The sequence below is a fragment of the Chiloscyllium plagiosum genome, chromosome 17 (genome assembly GCF_004010195.1).
Source record: "Chiloscyllium plagiosum isolate BGI_BamShark_2017 chromosome 17, ASM401019v2, whole genome shotgun sequence".
Lineage (NCBI taxonomy): Eukaryota > Metazoa > Chordata > Chondrichthyes > Orectolobiformes > Hemiscylliidae > Chiloscyllium > Chiloscyllium plagiosum.
In genome coordinates, this window is record NC_057726.1 from 44,044,108 (window position 1) to 44,063,735 (window position 19,628).

Here is a 19,628-nt window from a genome sequence, read left to right on the forward strand (position 1 = left end):
TTCTCTAACTTTCGGGAACAGCATCAAGTGAATCAGTGGGTGTGACAACAAATGCATTTTATCTTGGCAACATTAACCCATTTCGAGTTAACTAATCTGCTACAGAACTGAATCCAGAAAACAGTAGCATCAAATGATCTCTAATGAAATTATACTTATCCCTGCTCACTTCGGTTGGCCCCTTATCTACCTAGCTTACCTTAGAGATGCTGATGGTAACATGTCACACCTACCGTGTATAATAAGTCGTGAAGTTGTAACCCCAACCATTGTAGATGTTAGGCCAAGACAGAAAGACATACACACAAGGGCTGAACTAATAAAAGGGAATGTGGAATTCCCAGCCACACAAGATGTGGAGAAAAGTGACTAGATTAGATTAGATTCCCTACAGTGTGGAAACAGGCCCTTCGGCCCAACAACTCCACACCAACCCTCCGAAGAGTAACCCACCCAAATCCATTTCCCTCTGACTAATGCACCTAACACTATGGGCAATTTAGCATGGCCAATTCACCTGAACTGCACATCGTTGGACTGTGGGAGGAAACCGGAGCAAACCCACACAGACACGGGGAGAATGTGCAAACTCCACACAGGCAGTCACAGGAATCTAACCTGGGACCCTGGTGCTGTGAGGCAGCAGTGCTAACCACTGAGCCACCATGCCACCCAATACTCTAAGAAACTGGAGAATAAAAAAAACAATAGTTTGCGCAAAGAACAGATAGAAGAAAACAGTGGACACTGAAGCCAATTGCCCAGGGCTAATGTGGTGACTGGGGTGTCACTAACTGGGCAGTGGGGCAGCAGGTAGAAATCCTATCACCTTTTCCATTTCTAACCTAAGTAAGTCTGATGGAGGGGTTATACCCGGTAAAAACAAGGACTGCAGATGCTGGAAACCAGATTCTAGATTAGAGTGGTGCTGGAAAAGCACAGCAGTTCGGACAAGTCATGGGGACAGTGCTGAGCTGGAAGTTTGGAACTAGGGTGAGGTTGGGAAAGGGGAAATGTGGAAACTGGTGAAGTCCACATTGATGGCCTGGGGTTGAAATGTTCCGAGGCGGAAAATGAGGCGTTCTTCCTCCAGGTGTCGGGTGATGAGGGAGCAGCGGTGAAGGATGCCCAGGACCTCCATGTCCTCGGCAGAGTGGGAGGGGAGAATTGAAATGTTGGGCCACGGGGCGATGGGGTTGATTGGTGTGGGTGTCTCAGAGATGTTCCCTAAAGCACTCTGCTAGGAGGCGCCCAGTCTCCCCAATGTAGAGGAGACCGCATCGGGAGCAACGGATACAATAAATGATATTGGTGGATGTGCAGGTAAAACATTGATGGATGTGGAAGGCTCCTTTGGAGCCTTGGATGGAGATGAGGGAGGAGGTGTGCGTGCAGGTTTTGCAATTCCTGCAGTGGCAGGGGAAGGTGCCAGGATGGGAGGGTGGGTTGTAGGGGGGTGTGGACCTGACCAGGTAGTCACGAAGGGAATGGTCTTTGTGGAAGGCAGAAAGGGGTGGGGTCCGTTTGGAGATGGCAGAAATGTCATTGGATGATTTGGTTTATGCGCAGGTTGGTAGGGTGGAAGGTGAGCACCAAGGGGGTTCTGTCCTTGTTACGGTTAGAGGGGTGGGTTCTGAGGGCGGAGGGGCTGGATGTGGACGAGATGTGTTGGAGGGCATCTTTAACCATGTGTGGAGGGAAATTGCAGTCTCTAAAGAAGGAGGCCATCTGGTGTGTTCTGTGGTGGAGCTGGTCCTCCAGGGAGCAGATATGGCAGAGGCAGAGGAATTGGGAATACGGAATGGTATTTTTGCAGGAGATAGGGTGGGAAGAGGTGTAATCCAGGTAGCTGTGGGAGTCGGTGGGTTTGTAAAAAATGTTGGTGTCAAGTCGGTCATCATTAATGGAGATGGAGAGGTCCAGTAAGGGGAGGGAGGTGTCAGAGATTGTCCAGGTAAATTTAAGGTCAGTGTGGAATGTGTTGGTGAAGTTGATGAATTGCTCAATCTCTTCGCGGAAGTACGAGGTGGCGCCAATGCAGTCATCAATGTAGTGGAGGAAGAGGTGGGGAGTGGTGCCAGTGTAACGATGGAAGATGGACTGTTCTACGTAGCCAACAAAGAGACAAGCATAACTGGGGCCCATACAGGTGCCCATGGCTACCCCTTTGGTCTGGAGGAAGTGGGAGGATTCGAAAGAGAAATTGTTGAGGGTGAGGACCAGTTCAGCCAAACGAATGAGAGTGTCAGTGGAAGGGTACTGTTGGGGACGTCGGGAGAGGAAGAAACGGAGGGCTTGGAGGCCCTGGTCATGTTGGATGGAGGTGTAGAGGGATTGGATATCCATGGTGAAGATGAGGCATTGGGGGCCAGGGAAACTTAAGTCTTGGAGGAGGTGGAGGTCCTGGGTGGTGTCTCGAACGTATGTGGGGAGTTCCTGGACTCTGTGGGTGGGAGATCTCCTGAGGTGATGAGGTTCTGTATGATCTGGGAGATGATGGTTTGGTGATGGGGGGGTGGGGTCATGGTCGAGGGAGCGGTAGGAGGAGGTGTCTTCGAGTTGGCATCTGGCTTCAGTGGTGTAGAGGTCAGTGCGCTAGGCTACCATTGCGCCCCCATTATCTGCTGGCTTGATGGTGAGGTCGGGATTGGAGTAGAGGGAGTGGAGGGCAGCGCGCTGCGAGGGTGAGAGGTTGGAGTGCGGGAGGGAGGTAGACAGGTTGAGACGGTTAATGTCCTGGTGGGAGGGGTCATACGCCCACTTCAAATTGATCACTTGTGTGTCTTAACCTGATGCTGCTGGCATGACCTCACTGGTGAAAGTAGGCGTTGCCATGTGGTGAGAATTACAAATTAACCCATGCAGGGTTGCTTGCAGGCTCCCAGGGAACCCCAATTCAAAGACCCTCAGTGCTTTGAATTGACCTGACATTGCAATAAACGGGAGTCCATGAAAAGCTAATCCCTTGTTGCTGACTCCCTCTCCAATGATCCCCACACCACAACTCTCCATCTGTCACCCCTCCTCTCTGGACTGGTATCCAGTGATGATCCAGACTTTGGGTGACTGTTTTACCAGCAGCTACCACTGCCTCCCTGATGGTGCTGCTGTTGAAGTGTTGCCTGCTTCAGATTGGCTGACAGCTCTCAGTGAGCAGGTATTCTAAACCTGGGGTCTGTGATCATGGCAGAAGGTGCACCACTGGCCAGTCAATTGTCCACGTGGAACAAGATCTGGTGAATCTTCCTTGGTAAAGGTATTTCATGTCTCTCTTGGGTTCTCTAGCCAATGTCCAAGACTCTCATCACCTCCATAAGATTTCAGAAAAGAAACAAACTTCCTTATAAGAAGTGTCAAAACTATAATACTACTTTACATATTTTCTAAAGATATTCTCCCTTTAATAGATGGCTATTTTCTCTTTAAAAGAATCATATGAAGATGGTTTCCTGAAGTCAGATAACTGCCCTTGTTAATTCACATTTAGCCAAAAAACGAGACACTGATGAATCATTTCAGCATCAGTCATCAAAGGGGAAATTGAGAATCTGATTAAAATTTGAAAAGGCACAATGGGTCCCTCGAAAGGTGAAAGGACTCAAAGCTTCTGAGCAAAAACAGGACACTGGAAGGACTTACACAGGAAACACCAGAAAAAATTGATTTTCCTTGTGAAACAATATATATCAAAGTTAACAAAGCTGCCATGTTAAATTTTGATCTATGTAAAACAAATAATGAAATTTCATTTTGAGTAGAACATCCTGGAAGGACACAGCGAGATATCATTATTGAGAGAGGGCTCTCCGTCATACAGACTTTAAGGAAAGGGGCTTTCAATAATCAAATGCAGTTTTTCTGGAAGAGTCCAGGCAAACTGTAAGTGCTGTAACCAGAGAACAACCAGAGAATAAATGATGGACAACAAATCTTTTCTGTTTCTCCAAAAGCCTGCTCGACCTATTGAGACCACATGTACAAGCAACCTCCAAAATGCTACTAAAACACAATTGAAACTTCAGAATTTTGACTTCAAATTTTCAACACCTTCATTTTGAAAAGAGAATCTTCAAGTAAGTAATCGGCCTGCAACAAGAACAGATTGATCTAACTTTCATCTTTGGAAGTATTTTATCCATATCTACTTTTAATCTTTGTACTCATATTTTAGCGACAAACTCTGTCACTTTTTTACTTATTAACTTTCAGCAATATTGTGTGATAACCTAAACTTTTATATTGTGCAGCACTAAATCTTTGGTGCTGTTTACTTGCAAATTGATATACTTAAAAAATTAAAAGGGAGCTTAAACAATCTACTGCCTTATGTTTCACAGTTCAGGGATCATTCTGTGGATACATCTGGTGCAGCCCTGACAGAAATTAAAGAATTTATTCAGGAATGGCTCTCTGCATTTAATCAAAAGGACTGGGAGTGAAGGTGGAAAAATTGAAATTCTTTGAAAATAGATTGGGAGAGGAAAGGTGCTAATGCTGAGTTAAGCGTTGCTAAGCAAATAATTATTGGTGATCAAATGGTAAAGAGAAGTAATGCTTAGAGTGAAGATGTAAATAACAAAAAAAAGGTTAAATAGGGATAAGGAAGTGTTGAAGGATAAGCTTAAAATCTTTTAAACTAATACAAGGAGCATTAAGAATAAAAGGAATTTGATGTCTGCACAGCTAGTGAAAATATTGACATTATTGGCAACAAGGAAACTTGGCAGTGTACCTTCTGAGCAAGATAGATGGACCAAAAAGGTTCATAGATACAAAGCTAACAAGCTACAGAGTGTGACACTGTATAATAACAAAGGTGGAGATTATAAAGTGATGTGCATAGAAGATAAATGATAAGGACAATAGCAATAACTTATATCTATGAATAATCAGCATCTCAAGGTTGACGGACAGATAGAAAGTTGTTCGGGGAAAATAAAAAGTTGCATGGAATAATAACATTGGCCGATGGAAGATTTCACGGTCACAGAGGTAAACCAGGTAGATTGGGGCTATTTACAGGAAGGAGTGGAAGGTTAATTTCATTAGAAATCATTCAACACCACATTGGCTATTAGATTTAGGATGCAATAATAGAATGGATTATTAACCCAGAAGTGAGTGAACTCTTGGGATCTCGTGATCATTTATTGTTCTCGTGATCATTTATTGTTAGATTTGAGACTGTATTGAAGACATTGATTGAAACTAAGGTTGAAATGATTTGAATGTACAAGTTTTACAGGGGACTCTAGACAGATTTATGTGAGAAGAATATGAGTAAAATAAAACAGTTCAAAAACTAGAAACCACTACAGTTTAAAAGGAAATATTAGTTTTTTTTTAAGACACGAGAAAAATATATGTTATACTAATACATTATGGTCATCGTTTGGTCCCCAGATGTTTGAAATAATAACACTTTAAGTTTGGAAGGATGAGAGGTCTTTGTATCTAATGCAACAGTCATGCTGCCTGGTTCGAAGACTTGTGTATGTTAAAAGACGATGCAACTTCAACACAAGTACTAAAAATAACTAACATGCATCAGTTGGATAATGTTATATGTTGTTGCACCGCCCATAAAGAACTAGGAATTAATCAACTCAAAACCAACTGTATGTCCAAAGTTAAAAATCACACTCTCCAACAGGTTTATTTGGAAGCACGAGCTTTTGGAGCGCTGCTCCTTCATCAGGTGGTTGTGGAATATCAGATCGTAAGACACAGAATTTATAGCAAAAATTTACAGTGTGATGCAACTGAAATTATATATTGGAAAATACCTGGATTGTTTATTAAGTCTTTCATCATCAAATCCCAACTGTATGTCTAAATGTTCCAGTGGTACCACACAGCTGCATTGGAGAGTCAGATATACAAGACCAATGTACACAAGTCTTCGAACCAGGCAGCATGACTGTTGCATTAAATACAAAGAACTCTCATCCTTCCAAACTTAAAGTGTTATTATTTCAAACATCTGGGGACCAAAAGATGACCATAAGATGTAGGGCTGGATCTTAACAGAATTTGGCTAAATGTCAATTTCAAAGATTTTCACAGAGGGTTTCTCTCTGTGAATCCTAGCAAGATGATTCAATGCATTTTACGTCATTAATGACCATCCCCACCACTCTGGTACTACTCTTTTGCCTGATTTCAGCCTGATTCAATCACTCACCAGAGGCAGATGTACTCACCCACTGCCAGGATGTTCCAAGGTGTCAGTGTCATTTTTAAAAGGTTATTGTGCATCTGGTCAAGGACTGCTGGTCCAGACCTGTACATATTTTGAAAAAAATTACTCTGGACCTGGTAGACTGAAATCAGTGCCCATATTGTGGGCAGAGGCCCGCAGGTCCTGCTAGAACACAGTGGTGCAGTGGAGGGACATTCTCTTCTGCGTCAGAGAAGGCCACCAACACTGGAACCTGCCTCTGTGGTCAGAGGTCAATGTTTCAGTGCAGTACTAGAGGAACTGTCTGGAGGAACACATAGTAATATTACAAGGAGGTCATTAACCTGATCTGTCCTGCCAGAGTAAGTGCTGTCTTCTGCTCTCTGCTATCTCACACTTACTCAATCTCTGATCCTGCATTTGTGTCCCACCAAGGCACTTGCTCTACCATTTTCACTACTAAAGACACACACAACACACACACACACACACACAGACACAGACACACACACACATGGCTGGAAGTGACAGGGCAGGTGGTGGGGTGCCTGACATTCAGCTCCTCAGCCACTATGAGGAGAGGATCATGGCAAAGGAGCAAGATGTGGAGATGCAGAAACATTAATGACTCAGCATCCAAGTAAGAAATGTTGTCTTTCATTCTGCTAATCTCCCATCATCCCCACTGTGAATGTTGTATTGCTGTGCCACAACTTCTACCCTATCCATGATGTATCCTCTGTTTTGTCTCCATGCAGCTACCAGGCATTACCATGGTCTCAGTGATCAGCAGGGCAGTACCACAATCCCACAATTCCTCCACTGTTAAGGAAGAGAGTGCAGATGTCTCAGAGGATGCACAGGCAAATCTGCAACCTGCACATGCCCACAGCTCAGAGCCTGATGCCTTGGCATGTTATCTAGATGGGAGTTGGGAGCATCTGTGGATGGGAACAACCTTTCTACATCTCTGCAGCTCACCAAGGGAGGAATGTCCCAGGCCATTGACTGTCGGAGACCAACAGGAGAGGAGCCCATGGTATTGGGCAATTCATGCCTTCAGTGTTGTGATCAAGAAGACACAGGAGCAGCAGGCAGGTTTACCTGGGGCACTGGGCAGCCTGACCCTGGAGTTACAAAATAGTGAACAAAGACTAGCATTGTGACTTCAGAGTCAGGCTGCCCAGTTGCAGGACTGGCTTAGGACACTACTGCCTCAGGCATGTGAATGTCTGTCTGCTTCAATGGACAAGTTGGCAGCTACCACAGAGAGCCAGTCCCAGCATCAACTGGCTATCCAAACACAGATTGGTTAAATGAATATCCTTTATAGTCACGTGCATCCAATGTAAAATACAGAGAAATGTGTGTACTGTCACTCATACGTAAGCGAAATTCACAGTATAAAAACAAATAACTTGAAGAGTTTTCCTTCTCCATTTCTATAGCACACAACTGCCAGAGATCCACTTCGGCTTTCCAGCCCATACTATCCCCTGACAGAATGTCTCATTCCAGGTTACACCAGCCCACGCCATGCTGCCGAGAGAGTGTCCCACTCTGAACTTCCCCAACCCACACAATTACCGCTGTCAAGGCCTACTCCACGTGGAAGTGAGAGTCCTGCTCCAGGCTTCACAGGCCGACCGACCATCGCTGCAGCCAGGCTGCCTCTAAAAATGCCACGGCCATCTCCAGAGCCCATTGAAGCCACCTCCTGCTGAACAGATCTCTTTATCAGGTACGTTTGACGGAAAAGAAAAAGGGGAAGAAGGGAAAAGAAAAATGCAGATGAGCCCAGAGCAGAGGAGCCTGAACGCTGCCTACTTCACTGCCACCATCAGCTTTTCCAGGTTGGTGCTCCATTGCTCTCAGTAACAGTGACAAGACAACAAGGGGGAGTGGGGGACCTTGACTTCACTCCAGGTGCCTCTTTCTGCTGGGAGCCAAGCTGATGTGAGTAGACAGCCAGCCTGAGAAGGAACTACATGCAAGATCCCAGAATTCTCCACACAACACACTCTAGGAGTGGCCATACCTTCCACTTACTCCCTTAGTCACCCTCAGCCCTGTGCAAGGTCATGTTGAGAAGGGTGCATTCGCCCCTGGTCTAAACACACTCAAATTGTCTGACCCCAATAGACAAAAATGTTTCTGACTGAAACTCCACTGTAGGACAGACTGTCTCACCTGTGCTGCAGAATCTGGGGCTGCAGTGAACCGTAATTGTCAGATAGTGAGGTGAGATTCTCGCCAGTGGAGGCCATTCTTCATGGATTACCATTTATTATCCCCTTCATTACTTCCCACTTTCCCACTCACTGGATAGAAACTAGGAGTGGAATGTATAGGCATCTGAATGATATGTCCTGTGTGAGAAATGTGGCAGAATTGCATGAGACATCAAGCAAGGCTCAGCTCAACATCAGGAGGAACTTGCTGCTTCATGTATCTATGCTCTGAGCATGAAGATTCTCACTAGACTATTGCATGTTGCCTATGAAGGGCATTAGTGCTTGTTTGCTGCCTAATGAACAATGCATCTTCCCTCATTAATATATAGCTTCCTGTCCTAACACTTACTGTAAGCAAACGAGATGACAAGAATTCTTGCCATGGAAGTCAAGGCCCATACCTGGTGACTGTACCTTGCCGCTATCTGCAAAGAGGCTCCATGTTGGTCACCATGTCACAGCTTCTTAGGGAAATCTCCACGGGCATCATTGTGTCAACCCCTCATCCATGGACATCAGCATCTGATAATTGCTCAACCCTCAAGATTCTCGTGACAACGTTCAGATTCACTTGCAGAAACTTCAGGCAATTAAGATTCATTTTGTCATGGTGTCCTGACAATTGCAGTGAAAGGTTGCAGCAATGACACTTTGTGTGCAGGGACAGGCACCCAGCTTAGAGATTAGACCAGGCTGCACACTTGCTGTCCAAGCGGTCATGCACTTAGTACTTACCTGGATACTCAAGGCATCATTTCCTTAATTTGTCTTTCCTTGTCTAACCTAACAGTGTAGTAACACACTCACACTGCTTGCCTTGCTGGTCAGTAGTCCTCAATCAAGAAGGTGTACATCTCTTTGCATCTCTATGCATCATCAATCTCACTCCTGCTCCATGTACCAGCAGCTTACTTGATGAACACACTACATGGGCAGCAAGCAGGCAACCATATCTCCAAGTTTTAGGGAACAGTTTTTTCCAAGGTCCATGGACTCACCCATCAGTCAGGAGGTCTCAGCAAAGTCAAGGGTCTTATCCAACACCCATCCAAGGGATTCATCATAGTCAGGCGTCCATTCAGGTATGCTCGATCAGGGGCTCTGTGCCTTTGCAGTCTAGGGAATGGGTCACTGTAAACATTTTGGCTACAAAGTGACCAGTCCAAACAGTAGATATAAAACAGTCAGGGAACTCATCCAGGGCTCAGGAAGGGGAGGATACTATAAAAAGGGCAACTGTATTTTAATGGAGAGGGGAGGGATGTGGAAACACATAGATAGGAAGGGGGTAATGAGGGAGGGGGAATTGTTCATGGTGAAGAGCACCTTGGCTTCAAAGGTGGGTCAGTATGTGATCAGATCTGGTCATCTAGCAGGGGCTGGGTGGGAAAGGTGTGCAGACGCAACTGAAGAGGACCTGCAAGTTTACAGAAGGGGCTTCCAGGAAGGAGCTCTGGATATTTGAAACCTCATTGACACATAGAGGTGGAGGCTGGAACCTGCTGCATGAACAGGATATGCTGATGCAGGGATAGGGTTTTGATGGATGAACAAGAGGGCTGCAAGACCTACTAAAGTATAGCCTTTTGCAGGCATGAACACACATAGATACCCATGCATTGCACAGGGCACAGACCTTTGGGCTCTCTAATCCCTGGTCATCCTGAGGCACTGGCTCCATCTGTGCTGTACACCATCTGTGCTCTGGACATGGCTAACCACTTCATTCAGTGACAGCATTTTTGCACACAGAGGCCAGGAAAGAATTTGGATGTTTGACTGAGATGTTTGACTGGTGTCATTGTCTTGTCTATTCCTTGTTTCTCTTGCTTCCAGATGCTGCAGGAGGCTCTCAACACAGACATTGAGCCACAGTACTTCCTGTTTATGTTATGTAAACCATTGTTACTGTTTGAGTAGGTACCTCTGTATCATAGACTGGTTTGTTGAAGACTGTGGATGGGGACTTTTAAACTGCCTTTGCTTAGCAGAAACTGTCCAAAAAGTGAGTTAAAATGCAAATAGTACAATCACCATAAATTTCCTGCACCAAGCCTATTTTAACCATTCTGTGCATAGGTGCAACACCTTCCTGAGTCAGGCTGGAATCTTGTGCATAAGTAAAAACCAGATAAGATTTTTAAAAGCTTACAGAGCAAAACACTAACTGTGGGTACTCTGTTCAGCAAGTCCTTGTGGACACCCTTCAAAGAATGTAATTAAGTTTAGACTTAACTGTATAGAGGCAGGGGAAAGAGCAATGTTCCACTGGGGTCTGCAGAGAATGTTTTGGATAATGCTACCTTCTGACAATTGCAACACTTCCAAGTACACTTGCCCTGCAGCTACCCCACTTCACAACTTAGCAGAGCGCTGGCCTGGTGATTTCTATGTCACCAGTGCATCACAGGCCCAAACCCATTCAGTTGCCAATTTCAGATGGGGCAGAATGCTCTGAAAGTTCAGCTATTACAATGGACCAGCCCTCCAATATGGCACTTGGGCTGCTGGTCCATATGTCTAGATTAGAGTGGTGCTGGAAAAGCACAGCAGGTCAAGCAGCATCTGAGGAGCAGGAAAATCGATGTTTCAGGCAAAAGTTCTCCCAAAACGTCGATTTTCCTGCTCCTTGGATGCTGCCTGACTTGCTGTGCTTTTCCAGCACCACTCTAATCTAGACTCTGATCTTCAGCATCTGCAGTCCTCACTTTCACCCTGCTGGTCCATATGGTATGCTGATGTTACACTCATGACTTCAAATGTCAATCATATTTCATCAAGTCACAAGGATATCGGAAATGTTTGATCCAATGTTCTAACTGACTCAATAGAACATTCACAGGTTGAAAGGGGATTGCAAAGGATTGTATCCAAAAGCTGAATTGACAGTTTAAGATTTAAGAATTGTCTAAAAGGAGAAGAAAAGAAATCACAATAGCAGGGTTTAGGGAGAGAATTCCAGAGCAGGACATTCTGACCCAACATTAGCAAATCAACCGGCCCTCATGAAGTGGGCAGGGTTAGCTGCACAATTACTGCCATACTGTATTTTAAAATTGATCACTTCAGAGTACAATTTCCTGCAGATTCGCTATGCCCTCCACTAATTCTTTACAAAAGAGGGGATACTTAAGGTGTGCCGTCATTGAATCTTACGCTCCTGAGTGATCTTAATTACAGTTTGTAATGAAGCTTTATAACCTGGATAATAAACGACAGCTTTTTTTTCTATTTATCAGAGAGGGACAAATGGGGAGCTGCCTAAACAATAAAGCCATCGAAAATGTAGATACCTTCTGTGTCAGGATATTTCATATTTTATTATTTCTCACTGACAAAAGTGTTATATCTGTTTCTGCACTGAATAAGAATATGGTGGATGAATGACTCATTTTGTAATGGAATACAAGAATTTGGAGCCAACAACAGAACCTAGTTTATTCAACGAGTTTAATATTAATAGTTCTAAAGCTAATATTTCAAAGACTTTCATTCATCAACTCTAACACTGTTGTTTGTTCCTATCATAGTTAATCAAGCCATTCAGCTTGGCTGGGTAAGCTTCATTCCACATGTCACAGTCAAAGAATGGGCAAATGCATTTCTCAGAAGTTGCACTATCTATCTTGGTTTAGCACACATTGGGAAATTGAAGACAGATTTGAAAGTATTAAGAGCAAAATATAGGTCATCTTCTATTACCTCTATGAAATAAAGTCAGTATATTCAGTTTTATTTAGCTTCTTTATTTTGCTAGTAAAGAGCAAATCCAAAATTTTACTTCATAATTATTTCAAAAGTGATAAAAAGTCATTGTTCCACCAAGCCCACGCTATCCAGCGCACATATATAATTATTCTGGAAGTTCCATTATTGTGAACTCCCTTCTGCAAATAGCGATGAAAGCTAGATGAATTCCTTAATTTCAAATGGAGATTGATAAGATTTTTGTCAACCAAAGCCTCTTAGAGGTCACAAGGGAAAGTGAGAGAGAAGCTGGAGGAAGCTGCAATTTCAAGACTGGGCAAGCGGGGAGCGTTCGACAAAGTTCACTCCTTTGGGAGGATGGGAAACAGTAGAGATAACTGATTGGAGAAATGAGAAGATTAAGGTGGCATTTTGTATGTGCACGGGAAGAGATTATTTTCCATTCTCTCTTTCTGTGCAAGGAAAAATATTTTGGTAAACTGGGTGGCTGAGGGCCCTCCCGGACTCTCGAATTGGCACAGAATAATCATGGAATGACTCATTTTGTAATGGAATACAAGAATTTGACTTCCTTACAAACATGGTGCACCAAAAAACCGAATTATTCTATTAAATATGGCAGCCCCTCTTGAATTACGCAGATACAGATATTTCAGCCATTCTATCAAGGGCTTTTATCTAATTGAAACAACAACCCTGGCTGATCCAGGGCCCCTTGGGAGAGGAATCCTGCACGAATACAGGTTTTGTTATGATCTGATGTTAACACAATCCGAGCATGTACTTTACTACTCAATTTCTGTGTTATCCATCATTTTTTCTTTCCTTGAGTAATGTAAGAGATTTAATTATACACTCTGGTTAGTTGTAGGTTAGATTAGTAATTAGTTGAGTTTTGTCTTTTTTTTCTTTTCAGTATCTCTTCTTTTGTTTGATAGATTTTGGCTATTATATGACATATTGGTCTAACTTGCTTTATATACCACAAAATGGAGCTCCGTAATGATCAATACATTAATTTCCAAGGATTACTGGATTTTTAAAGATCTCTTTTTGGAACAGTGACAGGAATGCTCCAGTATACCCCGACACATAGCTTGCTGTTTACCCCGTGTACTCACAGCTCTGAGTTGAAGTGAGTATAATCGCTCAATAAAACCAAACCCACCTTCGACTCAGATAAACGTGCCTTTTCCATTCTACTGTCTAACTTGAACCCTAAAGTGGATGGTTCCACCCCATTGTTTCTGTGGCTAATGGGGATTTTGTCAAGGTCAGAGAGAAATTGAAGAACAGATGGAAATGAAGAACAAGCCTCACTTTAATCCATGACAATTCAATATGAAATCAGTTCGTATTGCGTGTGTGTTTTTTGAATAATCTACTCACACAAAGAGCTGACTCATATCCATTTATTGCCTGGTTGTGCAAATTAATTTTGTGCTTTACTATAACCCATTTACCAAACGGTTTTGTCATTTTTATCTAGTTGGTAGATATAGTTCATGTGCCCAACTTACCTGTCAGTTAAATGGGTAGTGTTGTGTACTTCAGTTTTCTCCAGAATTAAAAGGAGATCTAGCATCACTAGAATATACAAGACTTTGAAGTAATGAAGAAAATTAACAGTGGATTCCAGCAACCATGGTTAGTTAAACTCAGTATCATTTGTTTTCTTCATTCCAAAAATAAATAAAATGGATACACTGTGTTAATAGTTGAGGACCAATCTCATATTTCATCTGCTACTAATGCGAGCTTATTTCATCCATATGATTTCTGTGCTAACGTAAATGCTTAGCCACACAACGGAAACCATTATTTTAAAAATCTAGTCAACTGCATTTAAAGTTACAGCTCAGTGGCCCAGATTCCCCATCCTCAAACTGCCCACTGCTTTGCAAGACACCTGCATGAGATGGGAGTGAATGAAAGGAGGCACTCGCTGTCACTTGATTAGTTGCCACTCTACTGTGAGATTGCAATTGATCTGCTTACAATGTGTTAGTCATTAAAGGGTCACAGTGTACATTTAAATGGTGGGTACCTCAAAATTAAATTAGGTGTGAAAAGTAATTTCCTGTTAAGTGGTGAACTGAAACACCTGGGAAAAAACTTAAGTTACCATGAATAACAGACCTCCTGTTGAGTTATGTCATCATAATAAAAGCAGCTTTGTGTCTCATAATTCAATAAACATGTAAGCCTACTGAATTTCAGCCACTGCTTGCTAAGAATCTTTTCATGGATTTGTCCAAGTGCAGCAACACATTATTTACCTTGTCTAAAGTTTCATCCACATCCAGTTCGGAAACAGAGGAAAGAAGTGTTTTTTTTAACAAATACTATCAGACGTTGTACAGCCACAAACACAAGCAATGTACAGTAATGTGCAGATAGAGAATGTTTGTCATATTTATAATACACTTTATTCATGTACCATCTAAGCAGGGATTTTGATATCAAAATTGATAACATAGAGTCATAGAGATGTACAGCATGGAAACAGACCTGTCAGTCCAACTTGTCCATGCCGACCAGATATCCCAACCCAACCTAGTCTCACCTGCCAGCACCTGGCTCATATCCCTCCAAACCTTTCCTATTCATCCATCCATCATCTCTGATCTCATGTATTTTAATTTTGATTTCTTCTTTATGCATGTTCATTTCAATGTAGTCCTAAAATAGATACAGCTAATATATAAATAGTGCCATAGAAATGTCTTTAATAATGAAATTGATTCAAGGAATCAAAGTGATCATACACAAAAAAAACTTTAAGAATAAAAGATCATAAATGAACGTACAATAAACAAGCTGGGTCACAAAGAATGGACTGAAGCCATTAATATTGTCCCCCTTCTCTGAAGTACCCATGGAGATCTGATCCTTTATCCAACTGCATTCAATATTTGTGTGCAAAATACAAGGTAACCAATAAAGTGAGGCAGAAATAGATGGCTGAACTTTGATATGAACTTAATGAAAATGTACCTAGCTGACAATCCTCAAACAACCACTGCAGTATGACTTGAAATTGCATTTGTTTCCAGCTAAGAATTTCTAATGCATTTGTTTCTAAATAAACACCCTGAAGATCCAAAATTTTAAATATTTCCTGCTTTGAGGAAACACCCAGAACAATCGCAGAAGTCAGATCTGGAGCTGGAACAGGCACTACTAATTGTTCACCTATGGTCTTATTTCCACAGGCAGTTTTTGTTCATTCCAGGCCAAAGTGTTTAAACAAAGTGCATGTGTAAACAACTCCAATCAAATTCCAATTTCATGAAAGCTAACTTTACTTCCAGTTTGGGCACGATCATACAGGTGAATCAAAGTGGAACCCCTTTCAAGAGAGCACAGCTAATAAGCTGCATCATTGGCATTGCGGGTGACATATCACAATCTGTAATTTGATTCATAATTTTAAGCAGGATTCAGATGAGAATGATCCACAGTAACCTGAGGTCAGCTTCACTTTTCTGGCTCCTCTACACAGCCAGAGCTGACATTTTAACAGTTTGAATTGTGAGGCAACCTGGGTTAAAACAGTCTTGAGTTCATCTTAATAACTCTAATTAATTAAGGGAAAATGGGTACAAAAATATATGTTTGGAAAAAAGGGCAGGGAATGCAAGTAAATCTGTTTCTGCAACATTCATAGATTAAACTCAGCCAGGAAAATAATCGACTACCAGTTAAAAAAAAAATTGGCCTTATAATCACTGTTCAAATAAAGTATGGCATATGATCACATCCAGTCTAAACATTATTATTTTCTCTGTAATTCTTATTTATATAATGTTGAATGCCTGTAGACCTGCAGTTTGTTCTTAATTTTTTAGAACCATCCTGCAGATTTATTAATGTATTCAAATATTCCATTATTAATGGGTAGTGTCATAAATGAGGAGGTTGGTCTCATATGACACCAAGTATCCGTGAAACTATTCTGAGAAAACAGAAATTAATTGTGAAGGGTGAAAATAGGGTGAACCGTATCAAGAGCTTCCTGTCCCACTGGCCACTCACAATCAGCTTCCATTGAACCATTAAACACCTGACATTTTTCAAAGTTATCCATGTATGTACTAAAGTTTTTACATATTATGTATTTATAAATATATATCTTTTTTTCAGAATTTGTAGAACAAATAATCCATGGATTGCAACAGCAGAGACAGAGAAATTAATAGGTTTGAATGAGATTGTGGATCGTCACAAGCTAAATTTCTTCAGAATTTTGCAAATTGCACATGCATGATATGAGCACATTGCACACAATCAAAAGTAATAAAGTTTGGGTTCTAATGATTTAGTCACACTAAATGACTTCAGAAACCTTCAATTATCAAAACTATGCTGAGGTACTATGGAATATACATATTAACATACCCAGTAGCAACTGTTTTCAATAAAAAATTAATCCCTCCCTTTATAAATATTATCCATTATTTTTGATTATACAATGAAAATTTGGTCAAATATTTTTCACGTAGTTCTGAGTTGCTTAAAGTGTTACATATTCAGTTGTGCAGCCACAGGGGCCTATTTGAAAGCTGAATTTGTTACAGACTACAGTTGTGTAGAATGAATCCTTAGTTATCCACAATTTTGTGTAAATGTACATGAAAAGTACATATTTGTTTCATCTATGAAAAGTGACCTATCAAATCAGATGACTAGTAAGATGAGGGTCTCTTGTTAGTTAGGAATTTTGGATACCTGACATTACATTCAACATCTGGAGGTACAAAATACCAAGAAAACAATCTGTTTATTCGCATGTAGTTTCGGGCATACAGTTTCAACAAAATGCAAGGAATTCAAGAACTTCCATTATCCTACACTTGAATTGTAATAACATTTGTTTCTGTGATGTATCCTCACCAATAAATTTGTTCCGGTCAGAGTAAACTCCACAGCCTGAAGCTTCAACATTTAATCCATGTGGGAGTTGCCTTTTGACTTGTACACTGCTGACAAAAGGAAACTATCACTTACAATAAAGATTAGTATACGTCCATACCAAAACCTACTTGTAAGCCCTGAAAGTCGAGGAGAAATAACTTACACTGCAGGCTAATTTTACTGTGATGTGATATATAGCATTATTCTGTAAATGGAACAACCTTACATTGTGAACACTGAACATTGGCAACATTATGAAAATGCAATAAATTAGAGGCAGAAACTCTGCTGAGAGCAGACAATGTATTTACAACAATAAGAAGTTGATGCCTTTATCATTATAAAATATCACAAGGCACTTTATAGAAGAGTTCTGAGTTAGAGATGGGGATTAAATGTTAACACTCCCATCAACATCCTTACCTTGTGAACAAATATAACAGAACTAGGTTCAGAACAGTATGAGGAAAGCAAAAGCTTTCTCAAAGAAGAAAGATATATCAGTGTTTTTCATGATCTCAGAATATCCTGAAGTGCTTAAAGGTCAATTAAATAGTTTTTAACCTAGTCACTCTTTTAATGTAAAAAGAATACAACTGTCCAACTGAGCAAATTAAATTCCCATGAATAGTAATGTGATAATGATCTCATATCATAGAACTCCTATAGTGCAGAAGTAAGACTATTTGGCCCATCAAGTCTACACCGACCCGCTGAAGAGCAGCCCACCCAGACCCACTCCCTACCTTATCCCTGTAACCCTGTATATCCAATGGCTTACCCATCTAACCTGCACATCCCTGGACACTATGGGCAATTTAGAATAGCCACTCCATCTAATCTGCACATTTTTGTACTGTGGGAGAAAACCCACGCAGACATGAGGTGAATGCACAAACTCCACACAGTTAGTGAACTTGGAATCAAACCCAGGTCCCTGATGCTGCGAGGCAGGTCCCTCCACTATACAGGAGACAACATTATGAGTCAAGAATACAGAAAAAGTTGAACTGAAAATTTGCTGCTCCAACTGGAATGAGCACTTGAATTCCTGAAATGTGGGAAAAAGCAAGCTGGAATGATAACTGTTGTACTTCTTGGGTTTTCACTGGAAGGTAAAGTGGGAAAAGGAGTAAATATCTGAAGACTGAACCAGGGACCCGTGGAGGGAGTGATCCCTTTGTAAAGTTAACCAGGATGGAAAAGGTGGATTTGGTGGAGGCATCATGTTGAAAGTGTTGGAAGTACTGCTGGATATGAATGCTGGTGTGGTGGAAGCTAAGGAGAATGGGCATCTCTTCATGGTCCTGGGATGGTGTAAAAAACGTGAGGACTGAAGTGTGGAAAATATGATGGACACTCAATGGCACGTGGAATTCATGGAGAATGTGGAAAAAGGAAGCTATATCAAAGAGATTAATGTGGAAAGTGACATAGTCAGTAAAGGTGTTATAGGAAGAGAGGAAATAGGTGAATGCTATAGTCACCCTCATGGGAAGCATGGGCAGGAGTGTAATAAAGGGAGATAAAGGCTTATAATCGATATTGATGGATAGCTTATTCTCAGAAATGAAATCAAAAATGTCAGAGAAGGGAAAAGTCAGAGAAGGATTTGTTGAAGATAGACAATGGACAATAGACAATAGGTGCAGGAGTATGGCATTCTGCCCTTCGAGCCAGTACCACCATTCATTATGATCATGGCTGATCATCCTCAATCAGTATCCTGTTCCTGCTTTATCCCCATAACCCTTGATTCCACTATCCTAAAGAGCTCTATCCAACTCTTTCTCGAAGGTATCCAGAGACTTGGCCTCCACAGCCTTCTGGGGCAGAGCATTCCATACACCTAGAAGGCTGTGGAGGCCAAGTTGCTGGATACTTTCAAGAAAGAGTTGGATAGAGTTCTTAAGGATAGTGAGACGAGAGATGGATGAAAATTGACCATAAGACATAGGAGCAGAAGTTAGGCCATTTAGCCCAACGAGTTTGCTCTGCCATTCAATCATGGCTGATAAGTTTCTCAAACCCATTCTCTCGCTTTCTCCCCATAACCTTTGATCCCTTGACAATCAAGAACCTATCTATCTCAGTCTTAAATTATACTCAATGGCCTGGCCTCCACAGCTTTGTGTGATAATGAATTCCAAAGATTCACTACTCTCTGGCTGGAGAAGTTTGTCCTTATCTCTGTTCTAAAGTTCTTCCTTTTACGGGTCCTTGTCTCTTCTACTAAAGGAAACAACTTCCCAACATCTACTCTGTCCAGGCAATTCAGTATTCTGTATGTTTCAATTAGACACCCCCTCATCTTTTAAACTCCATCGAGTATAGACCCAAAGTCCACAAACATTGGAAACAAAGTTCCTGATGTTTATGAATTCTGGGTGAGAGAAGGAAATAGCACTGGCACAGTCTTTACTATTGTTGTGGTTCTGTTCGCCGAGCTGGGAATTTGTGTTGCAGACATTTCATCCCCTGTCTAGGTGACATCCTCAGTGCTTGGGAGCCTCCTGTGAAGCGCTTCTGTAATATTTCCTCTGACATTTATAGTGGTTTGTCTCTGCCGCTTCCGGTTGTCAGTTCCA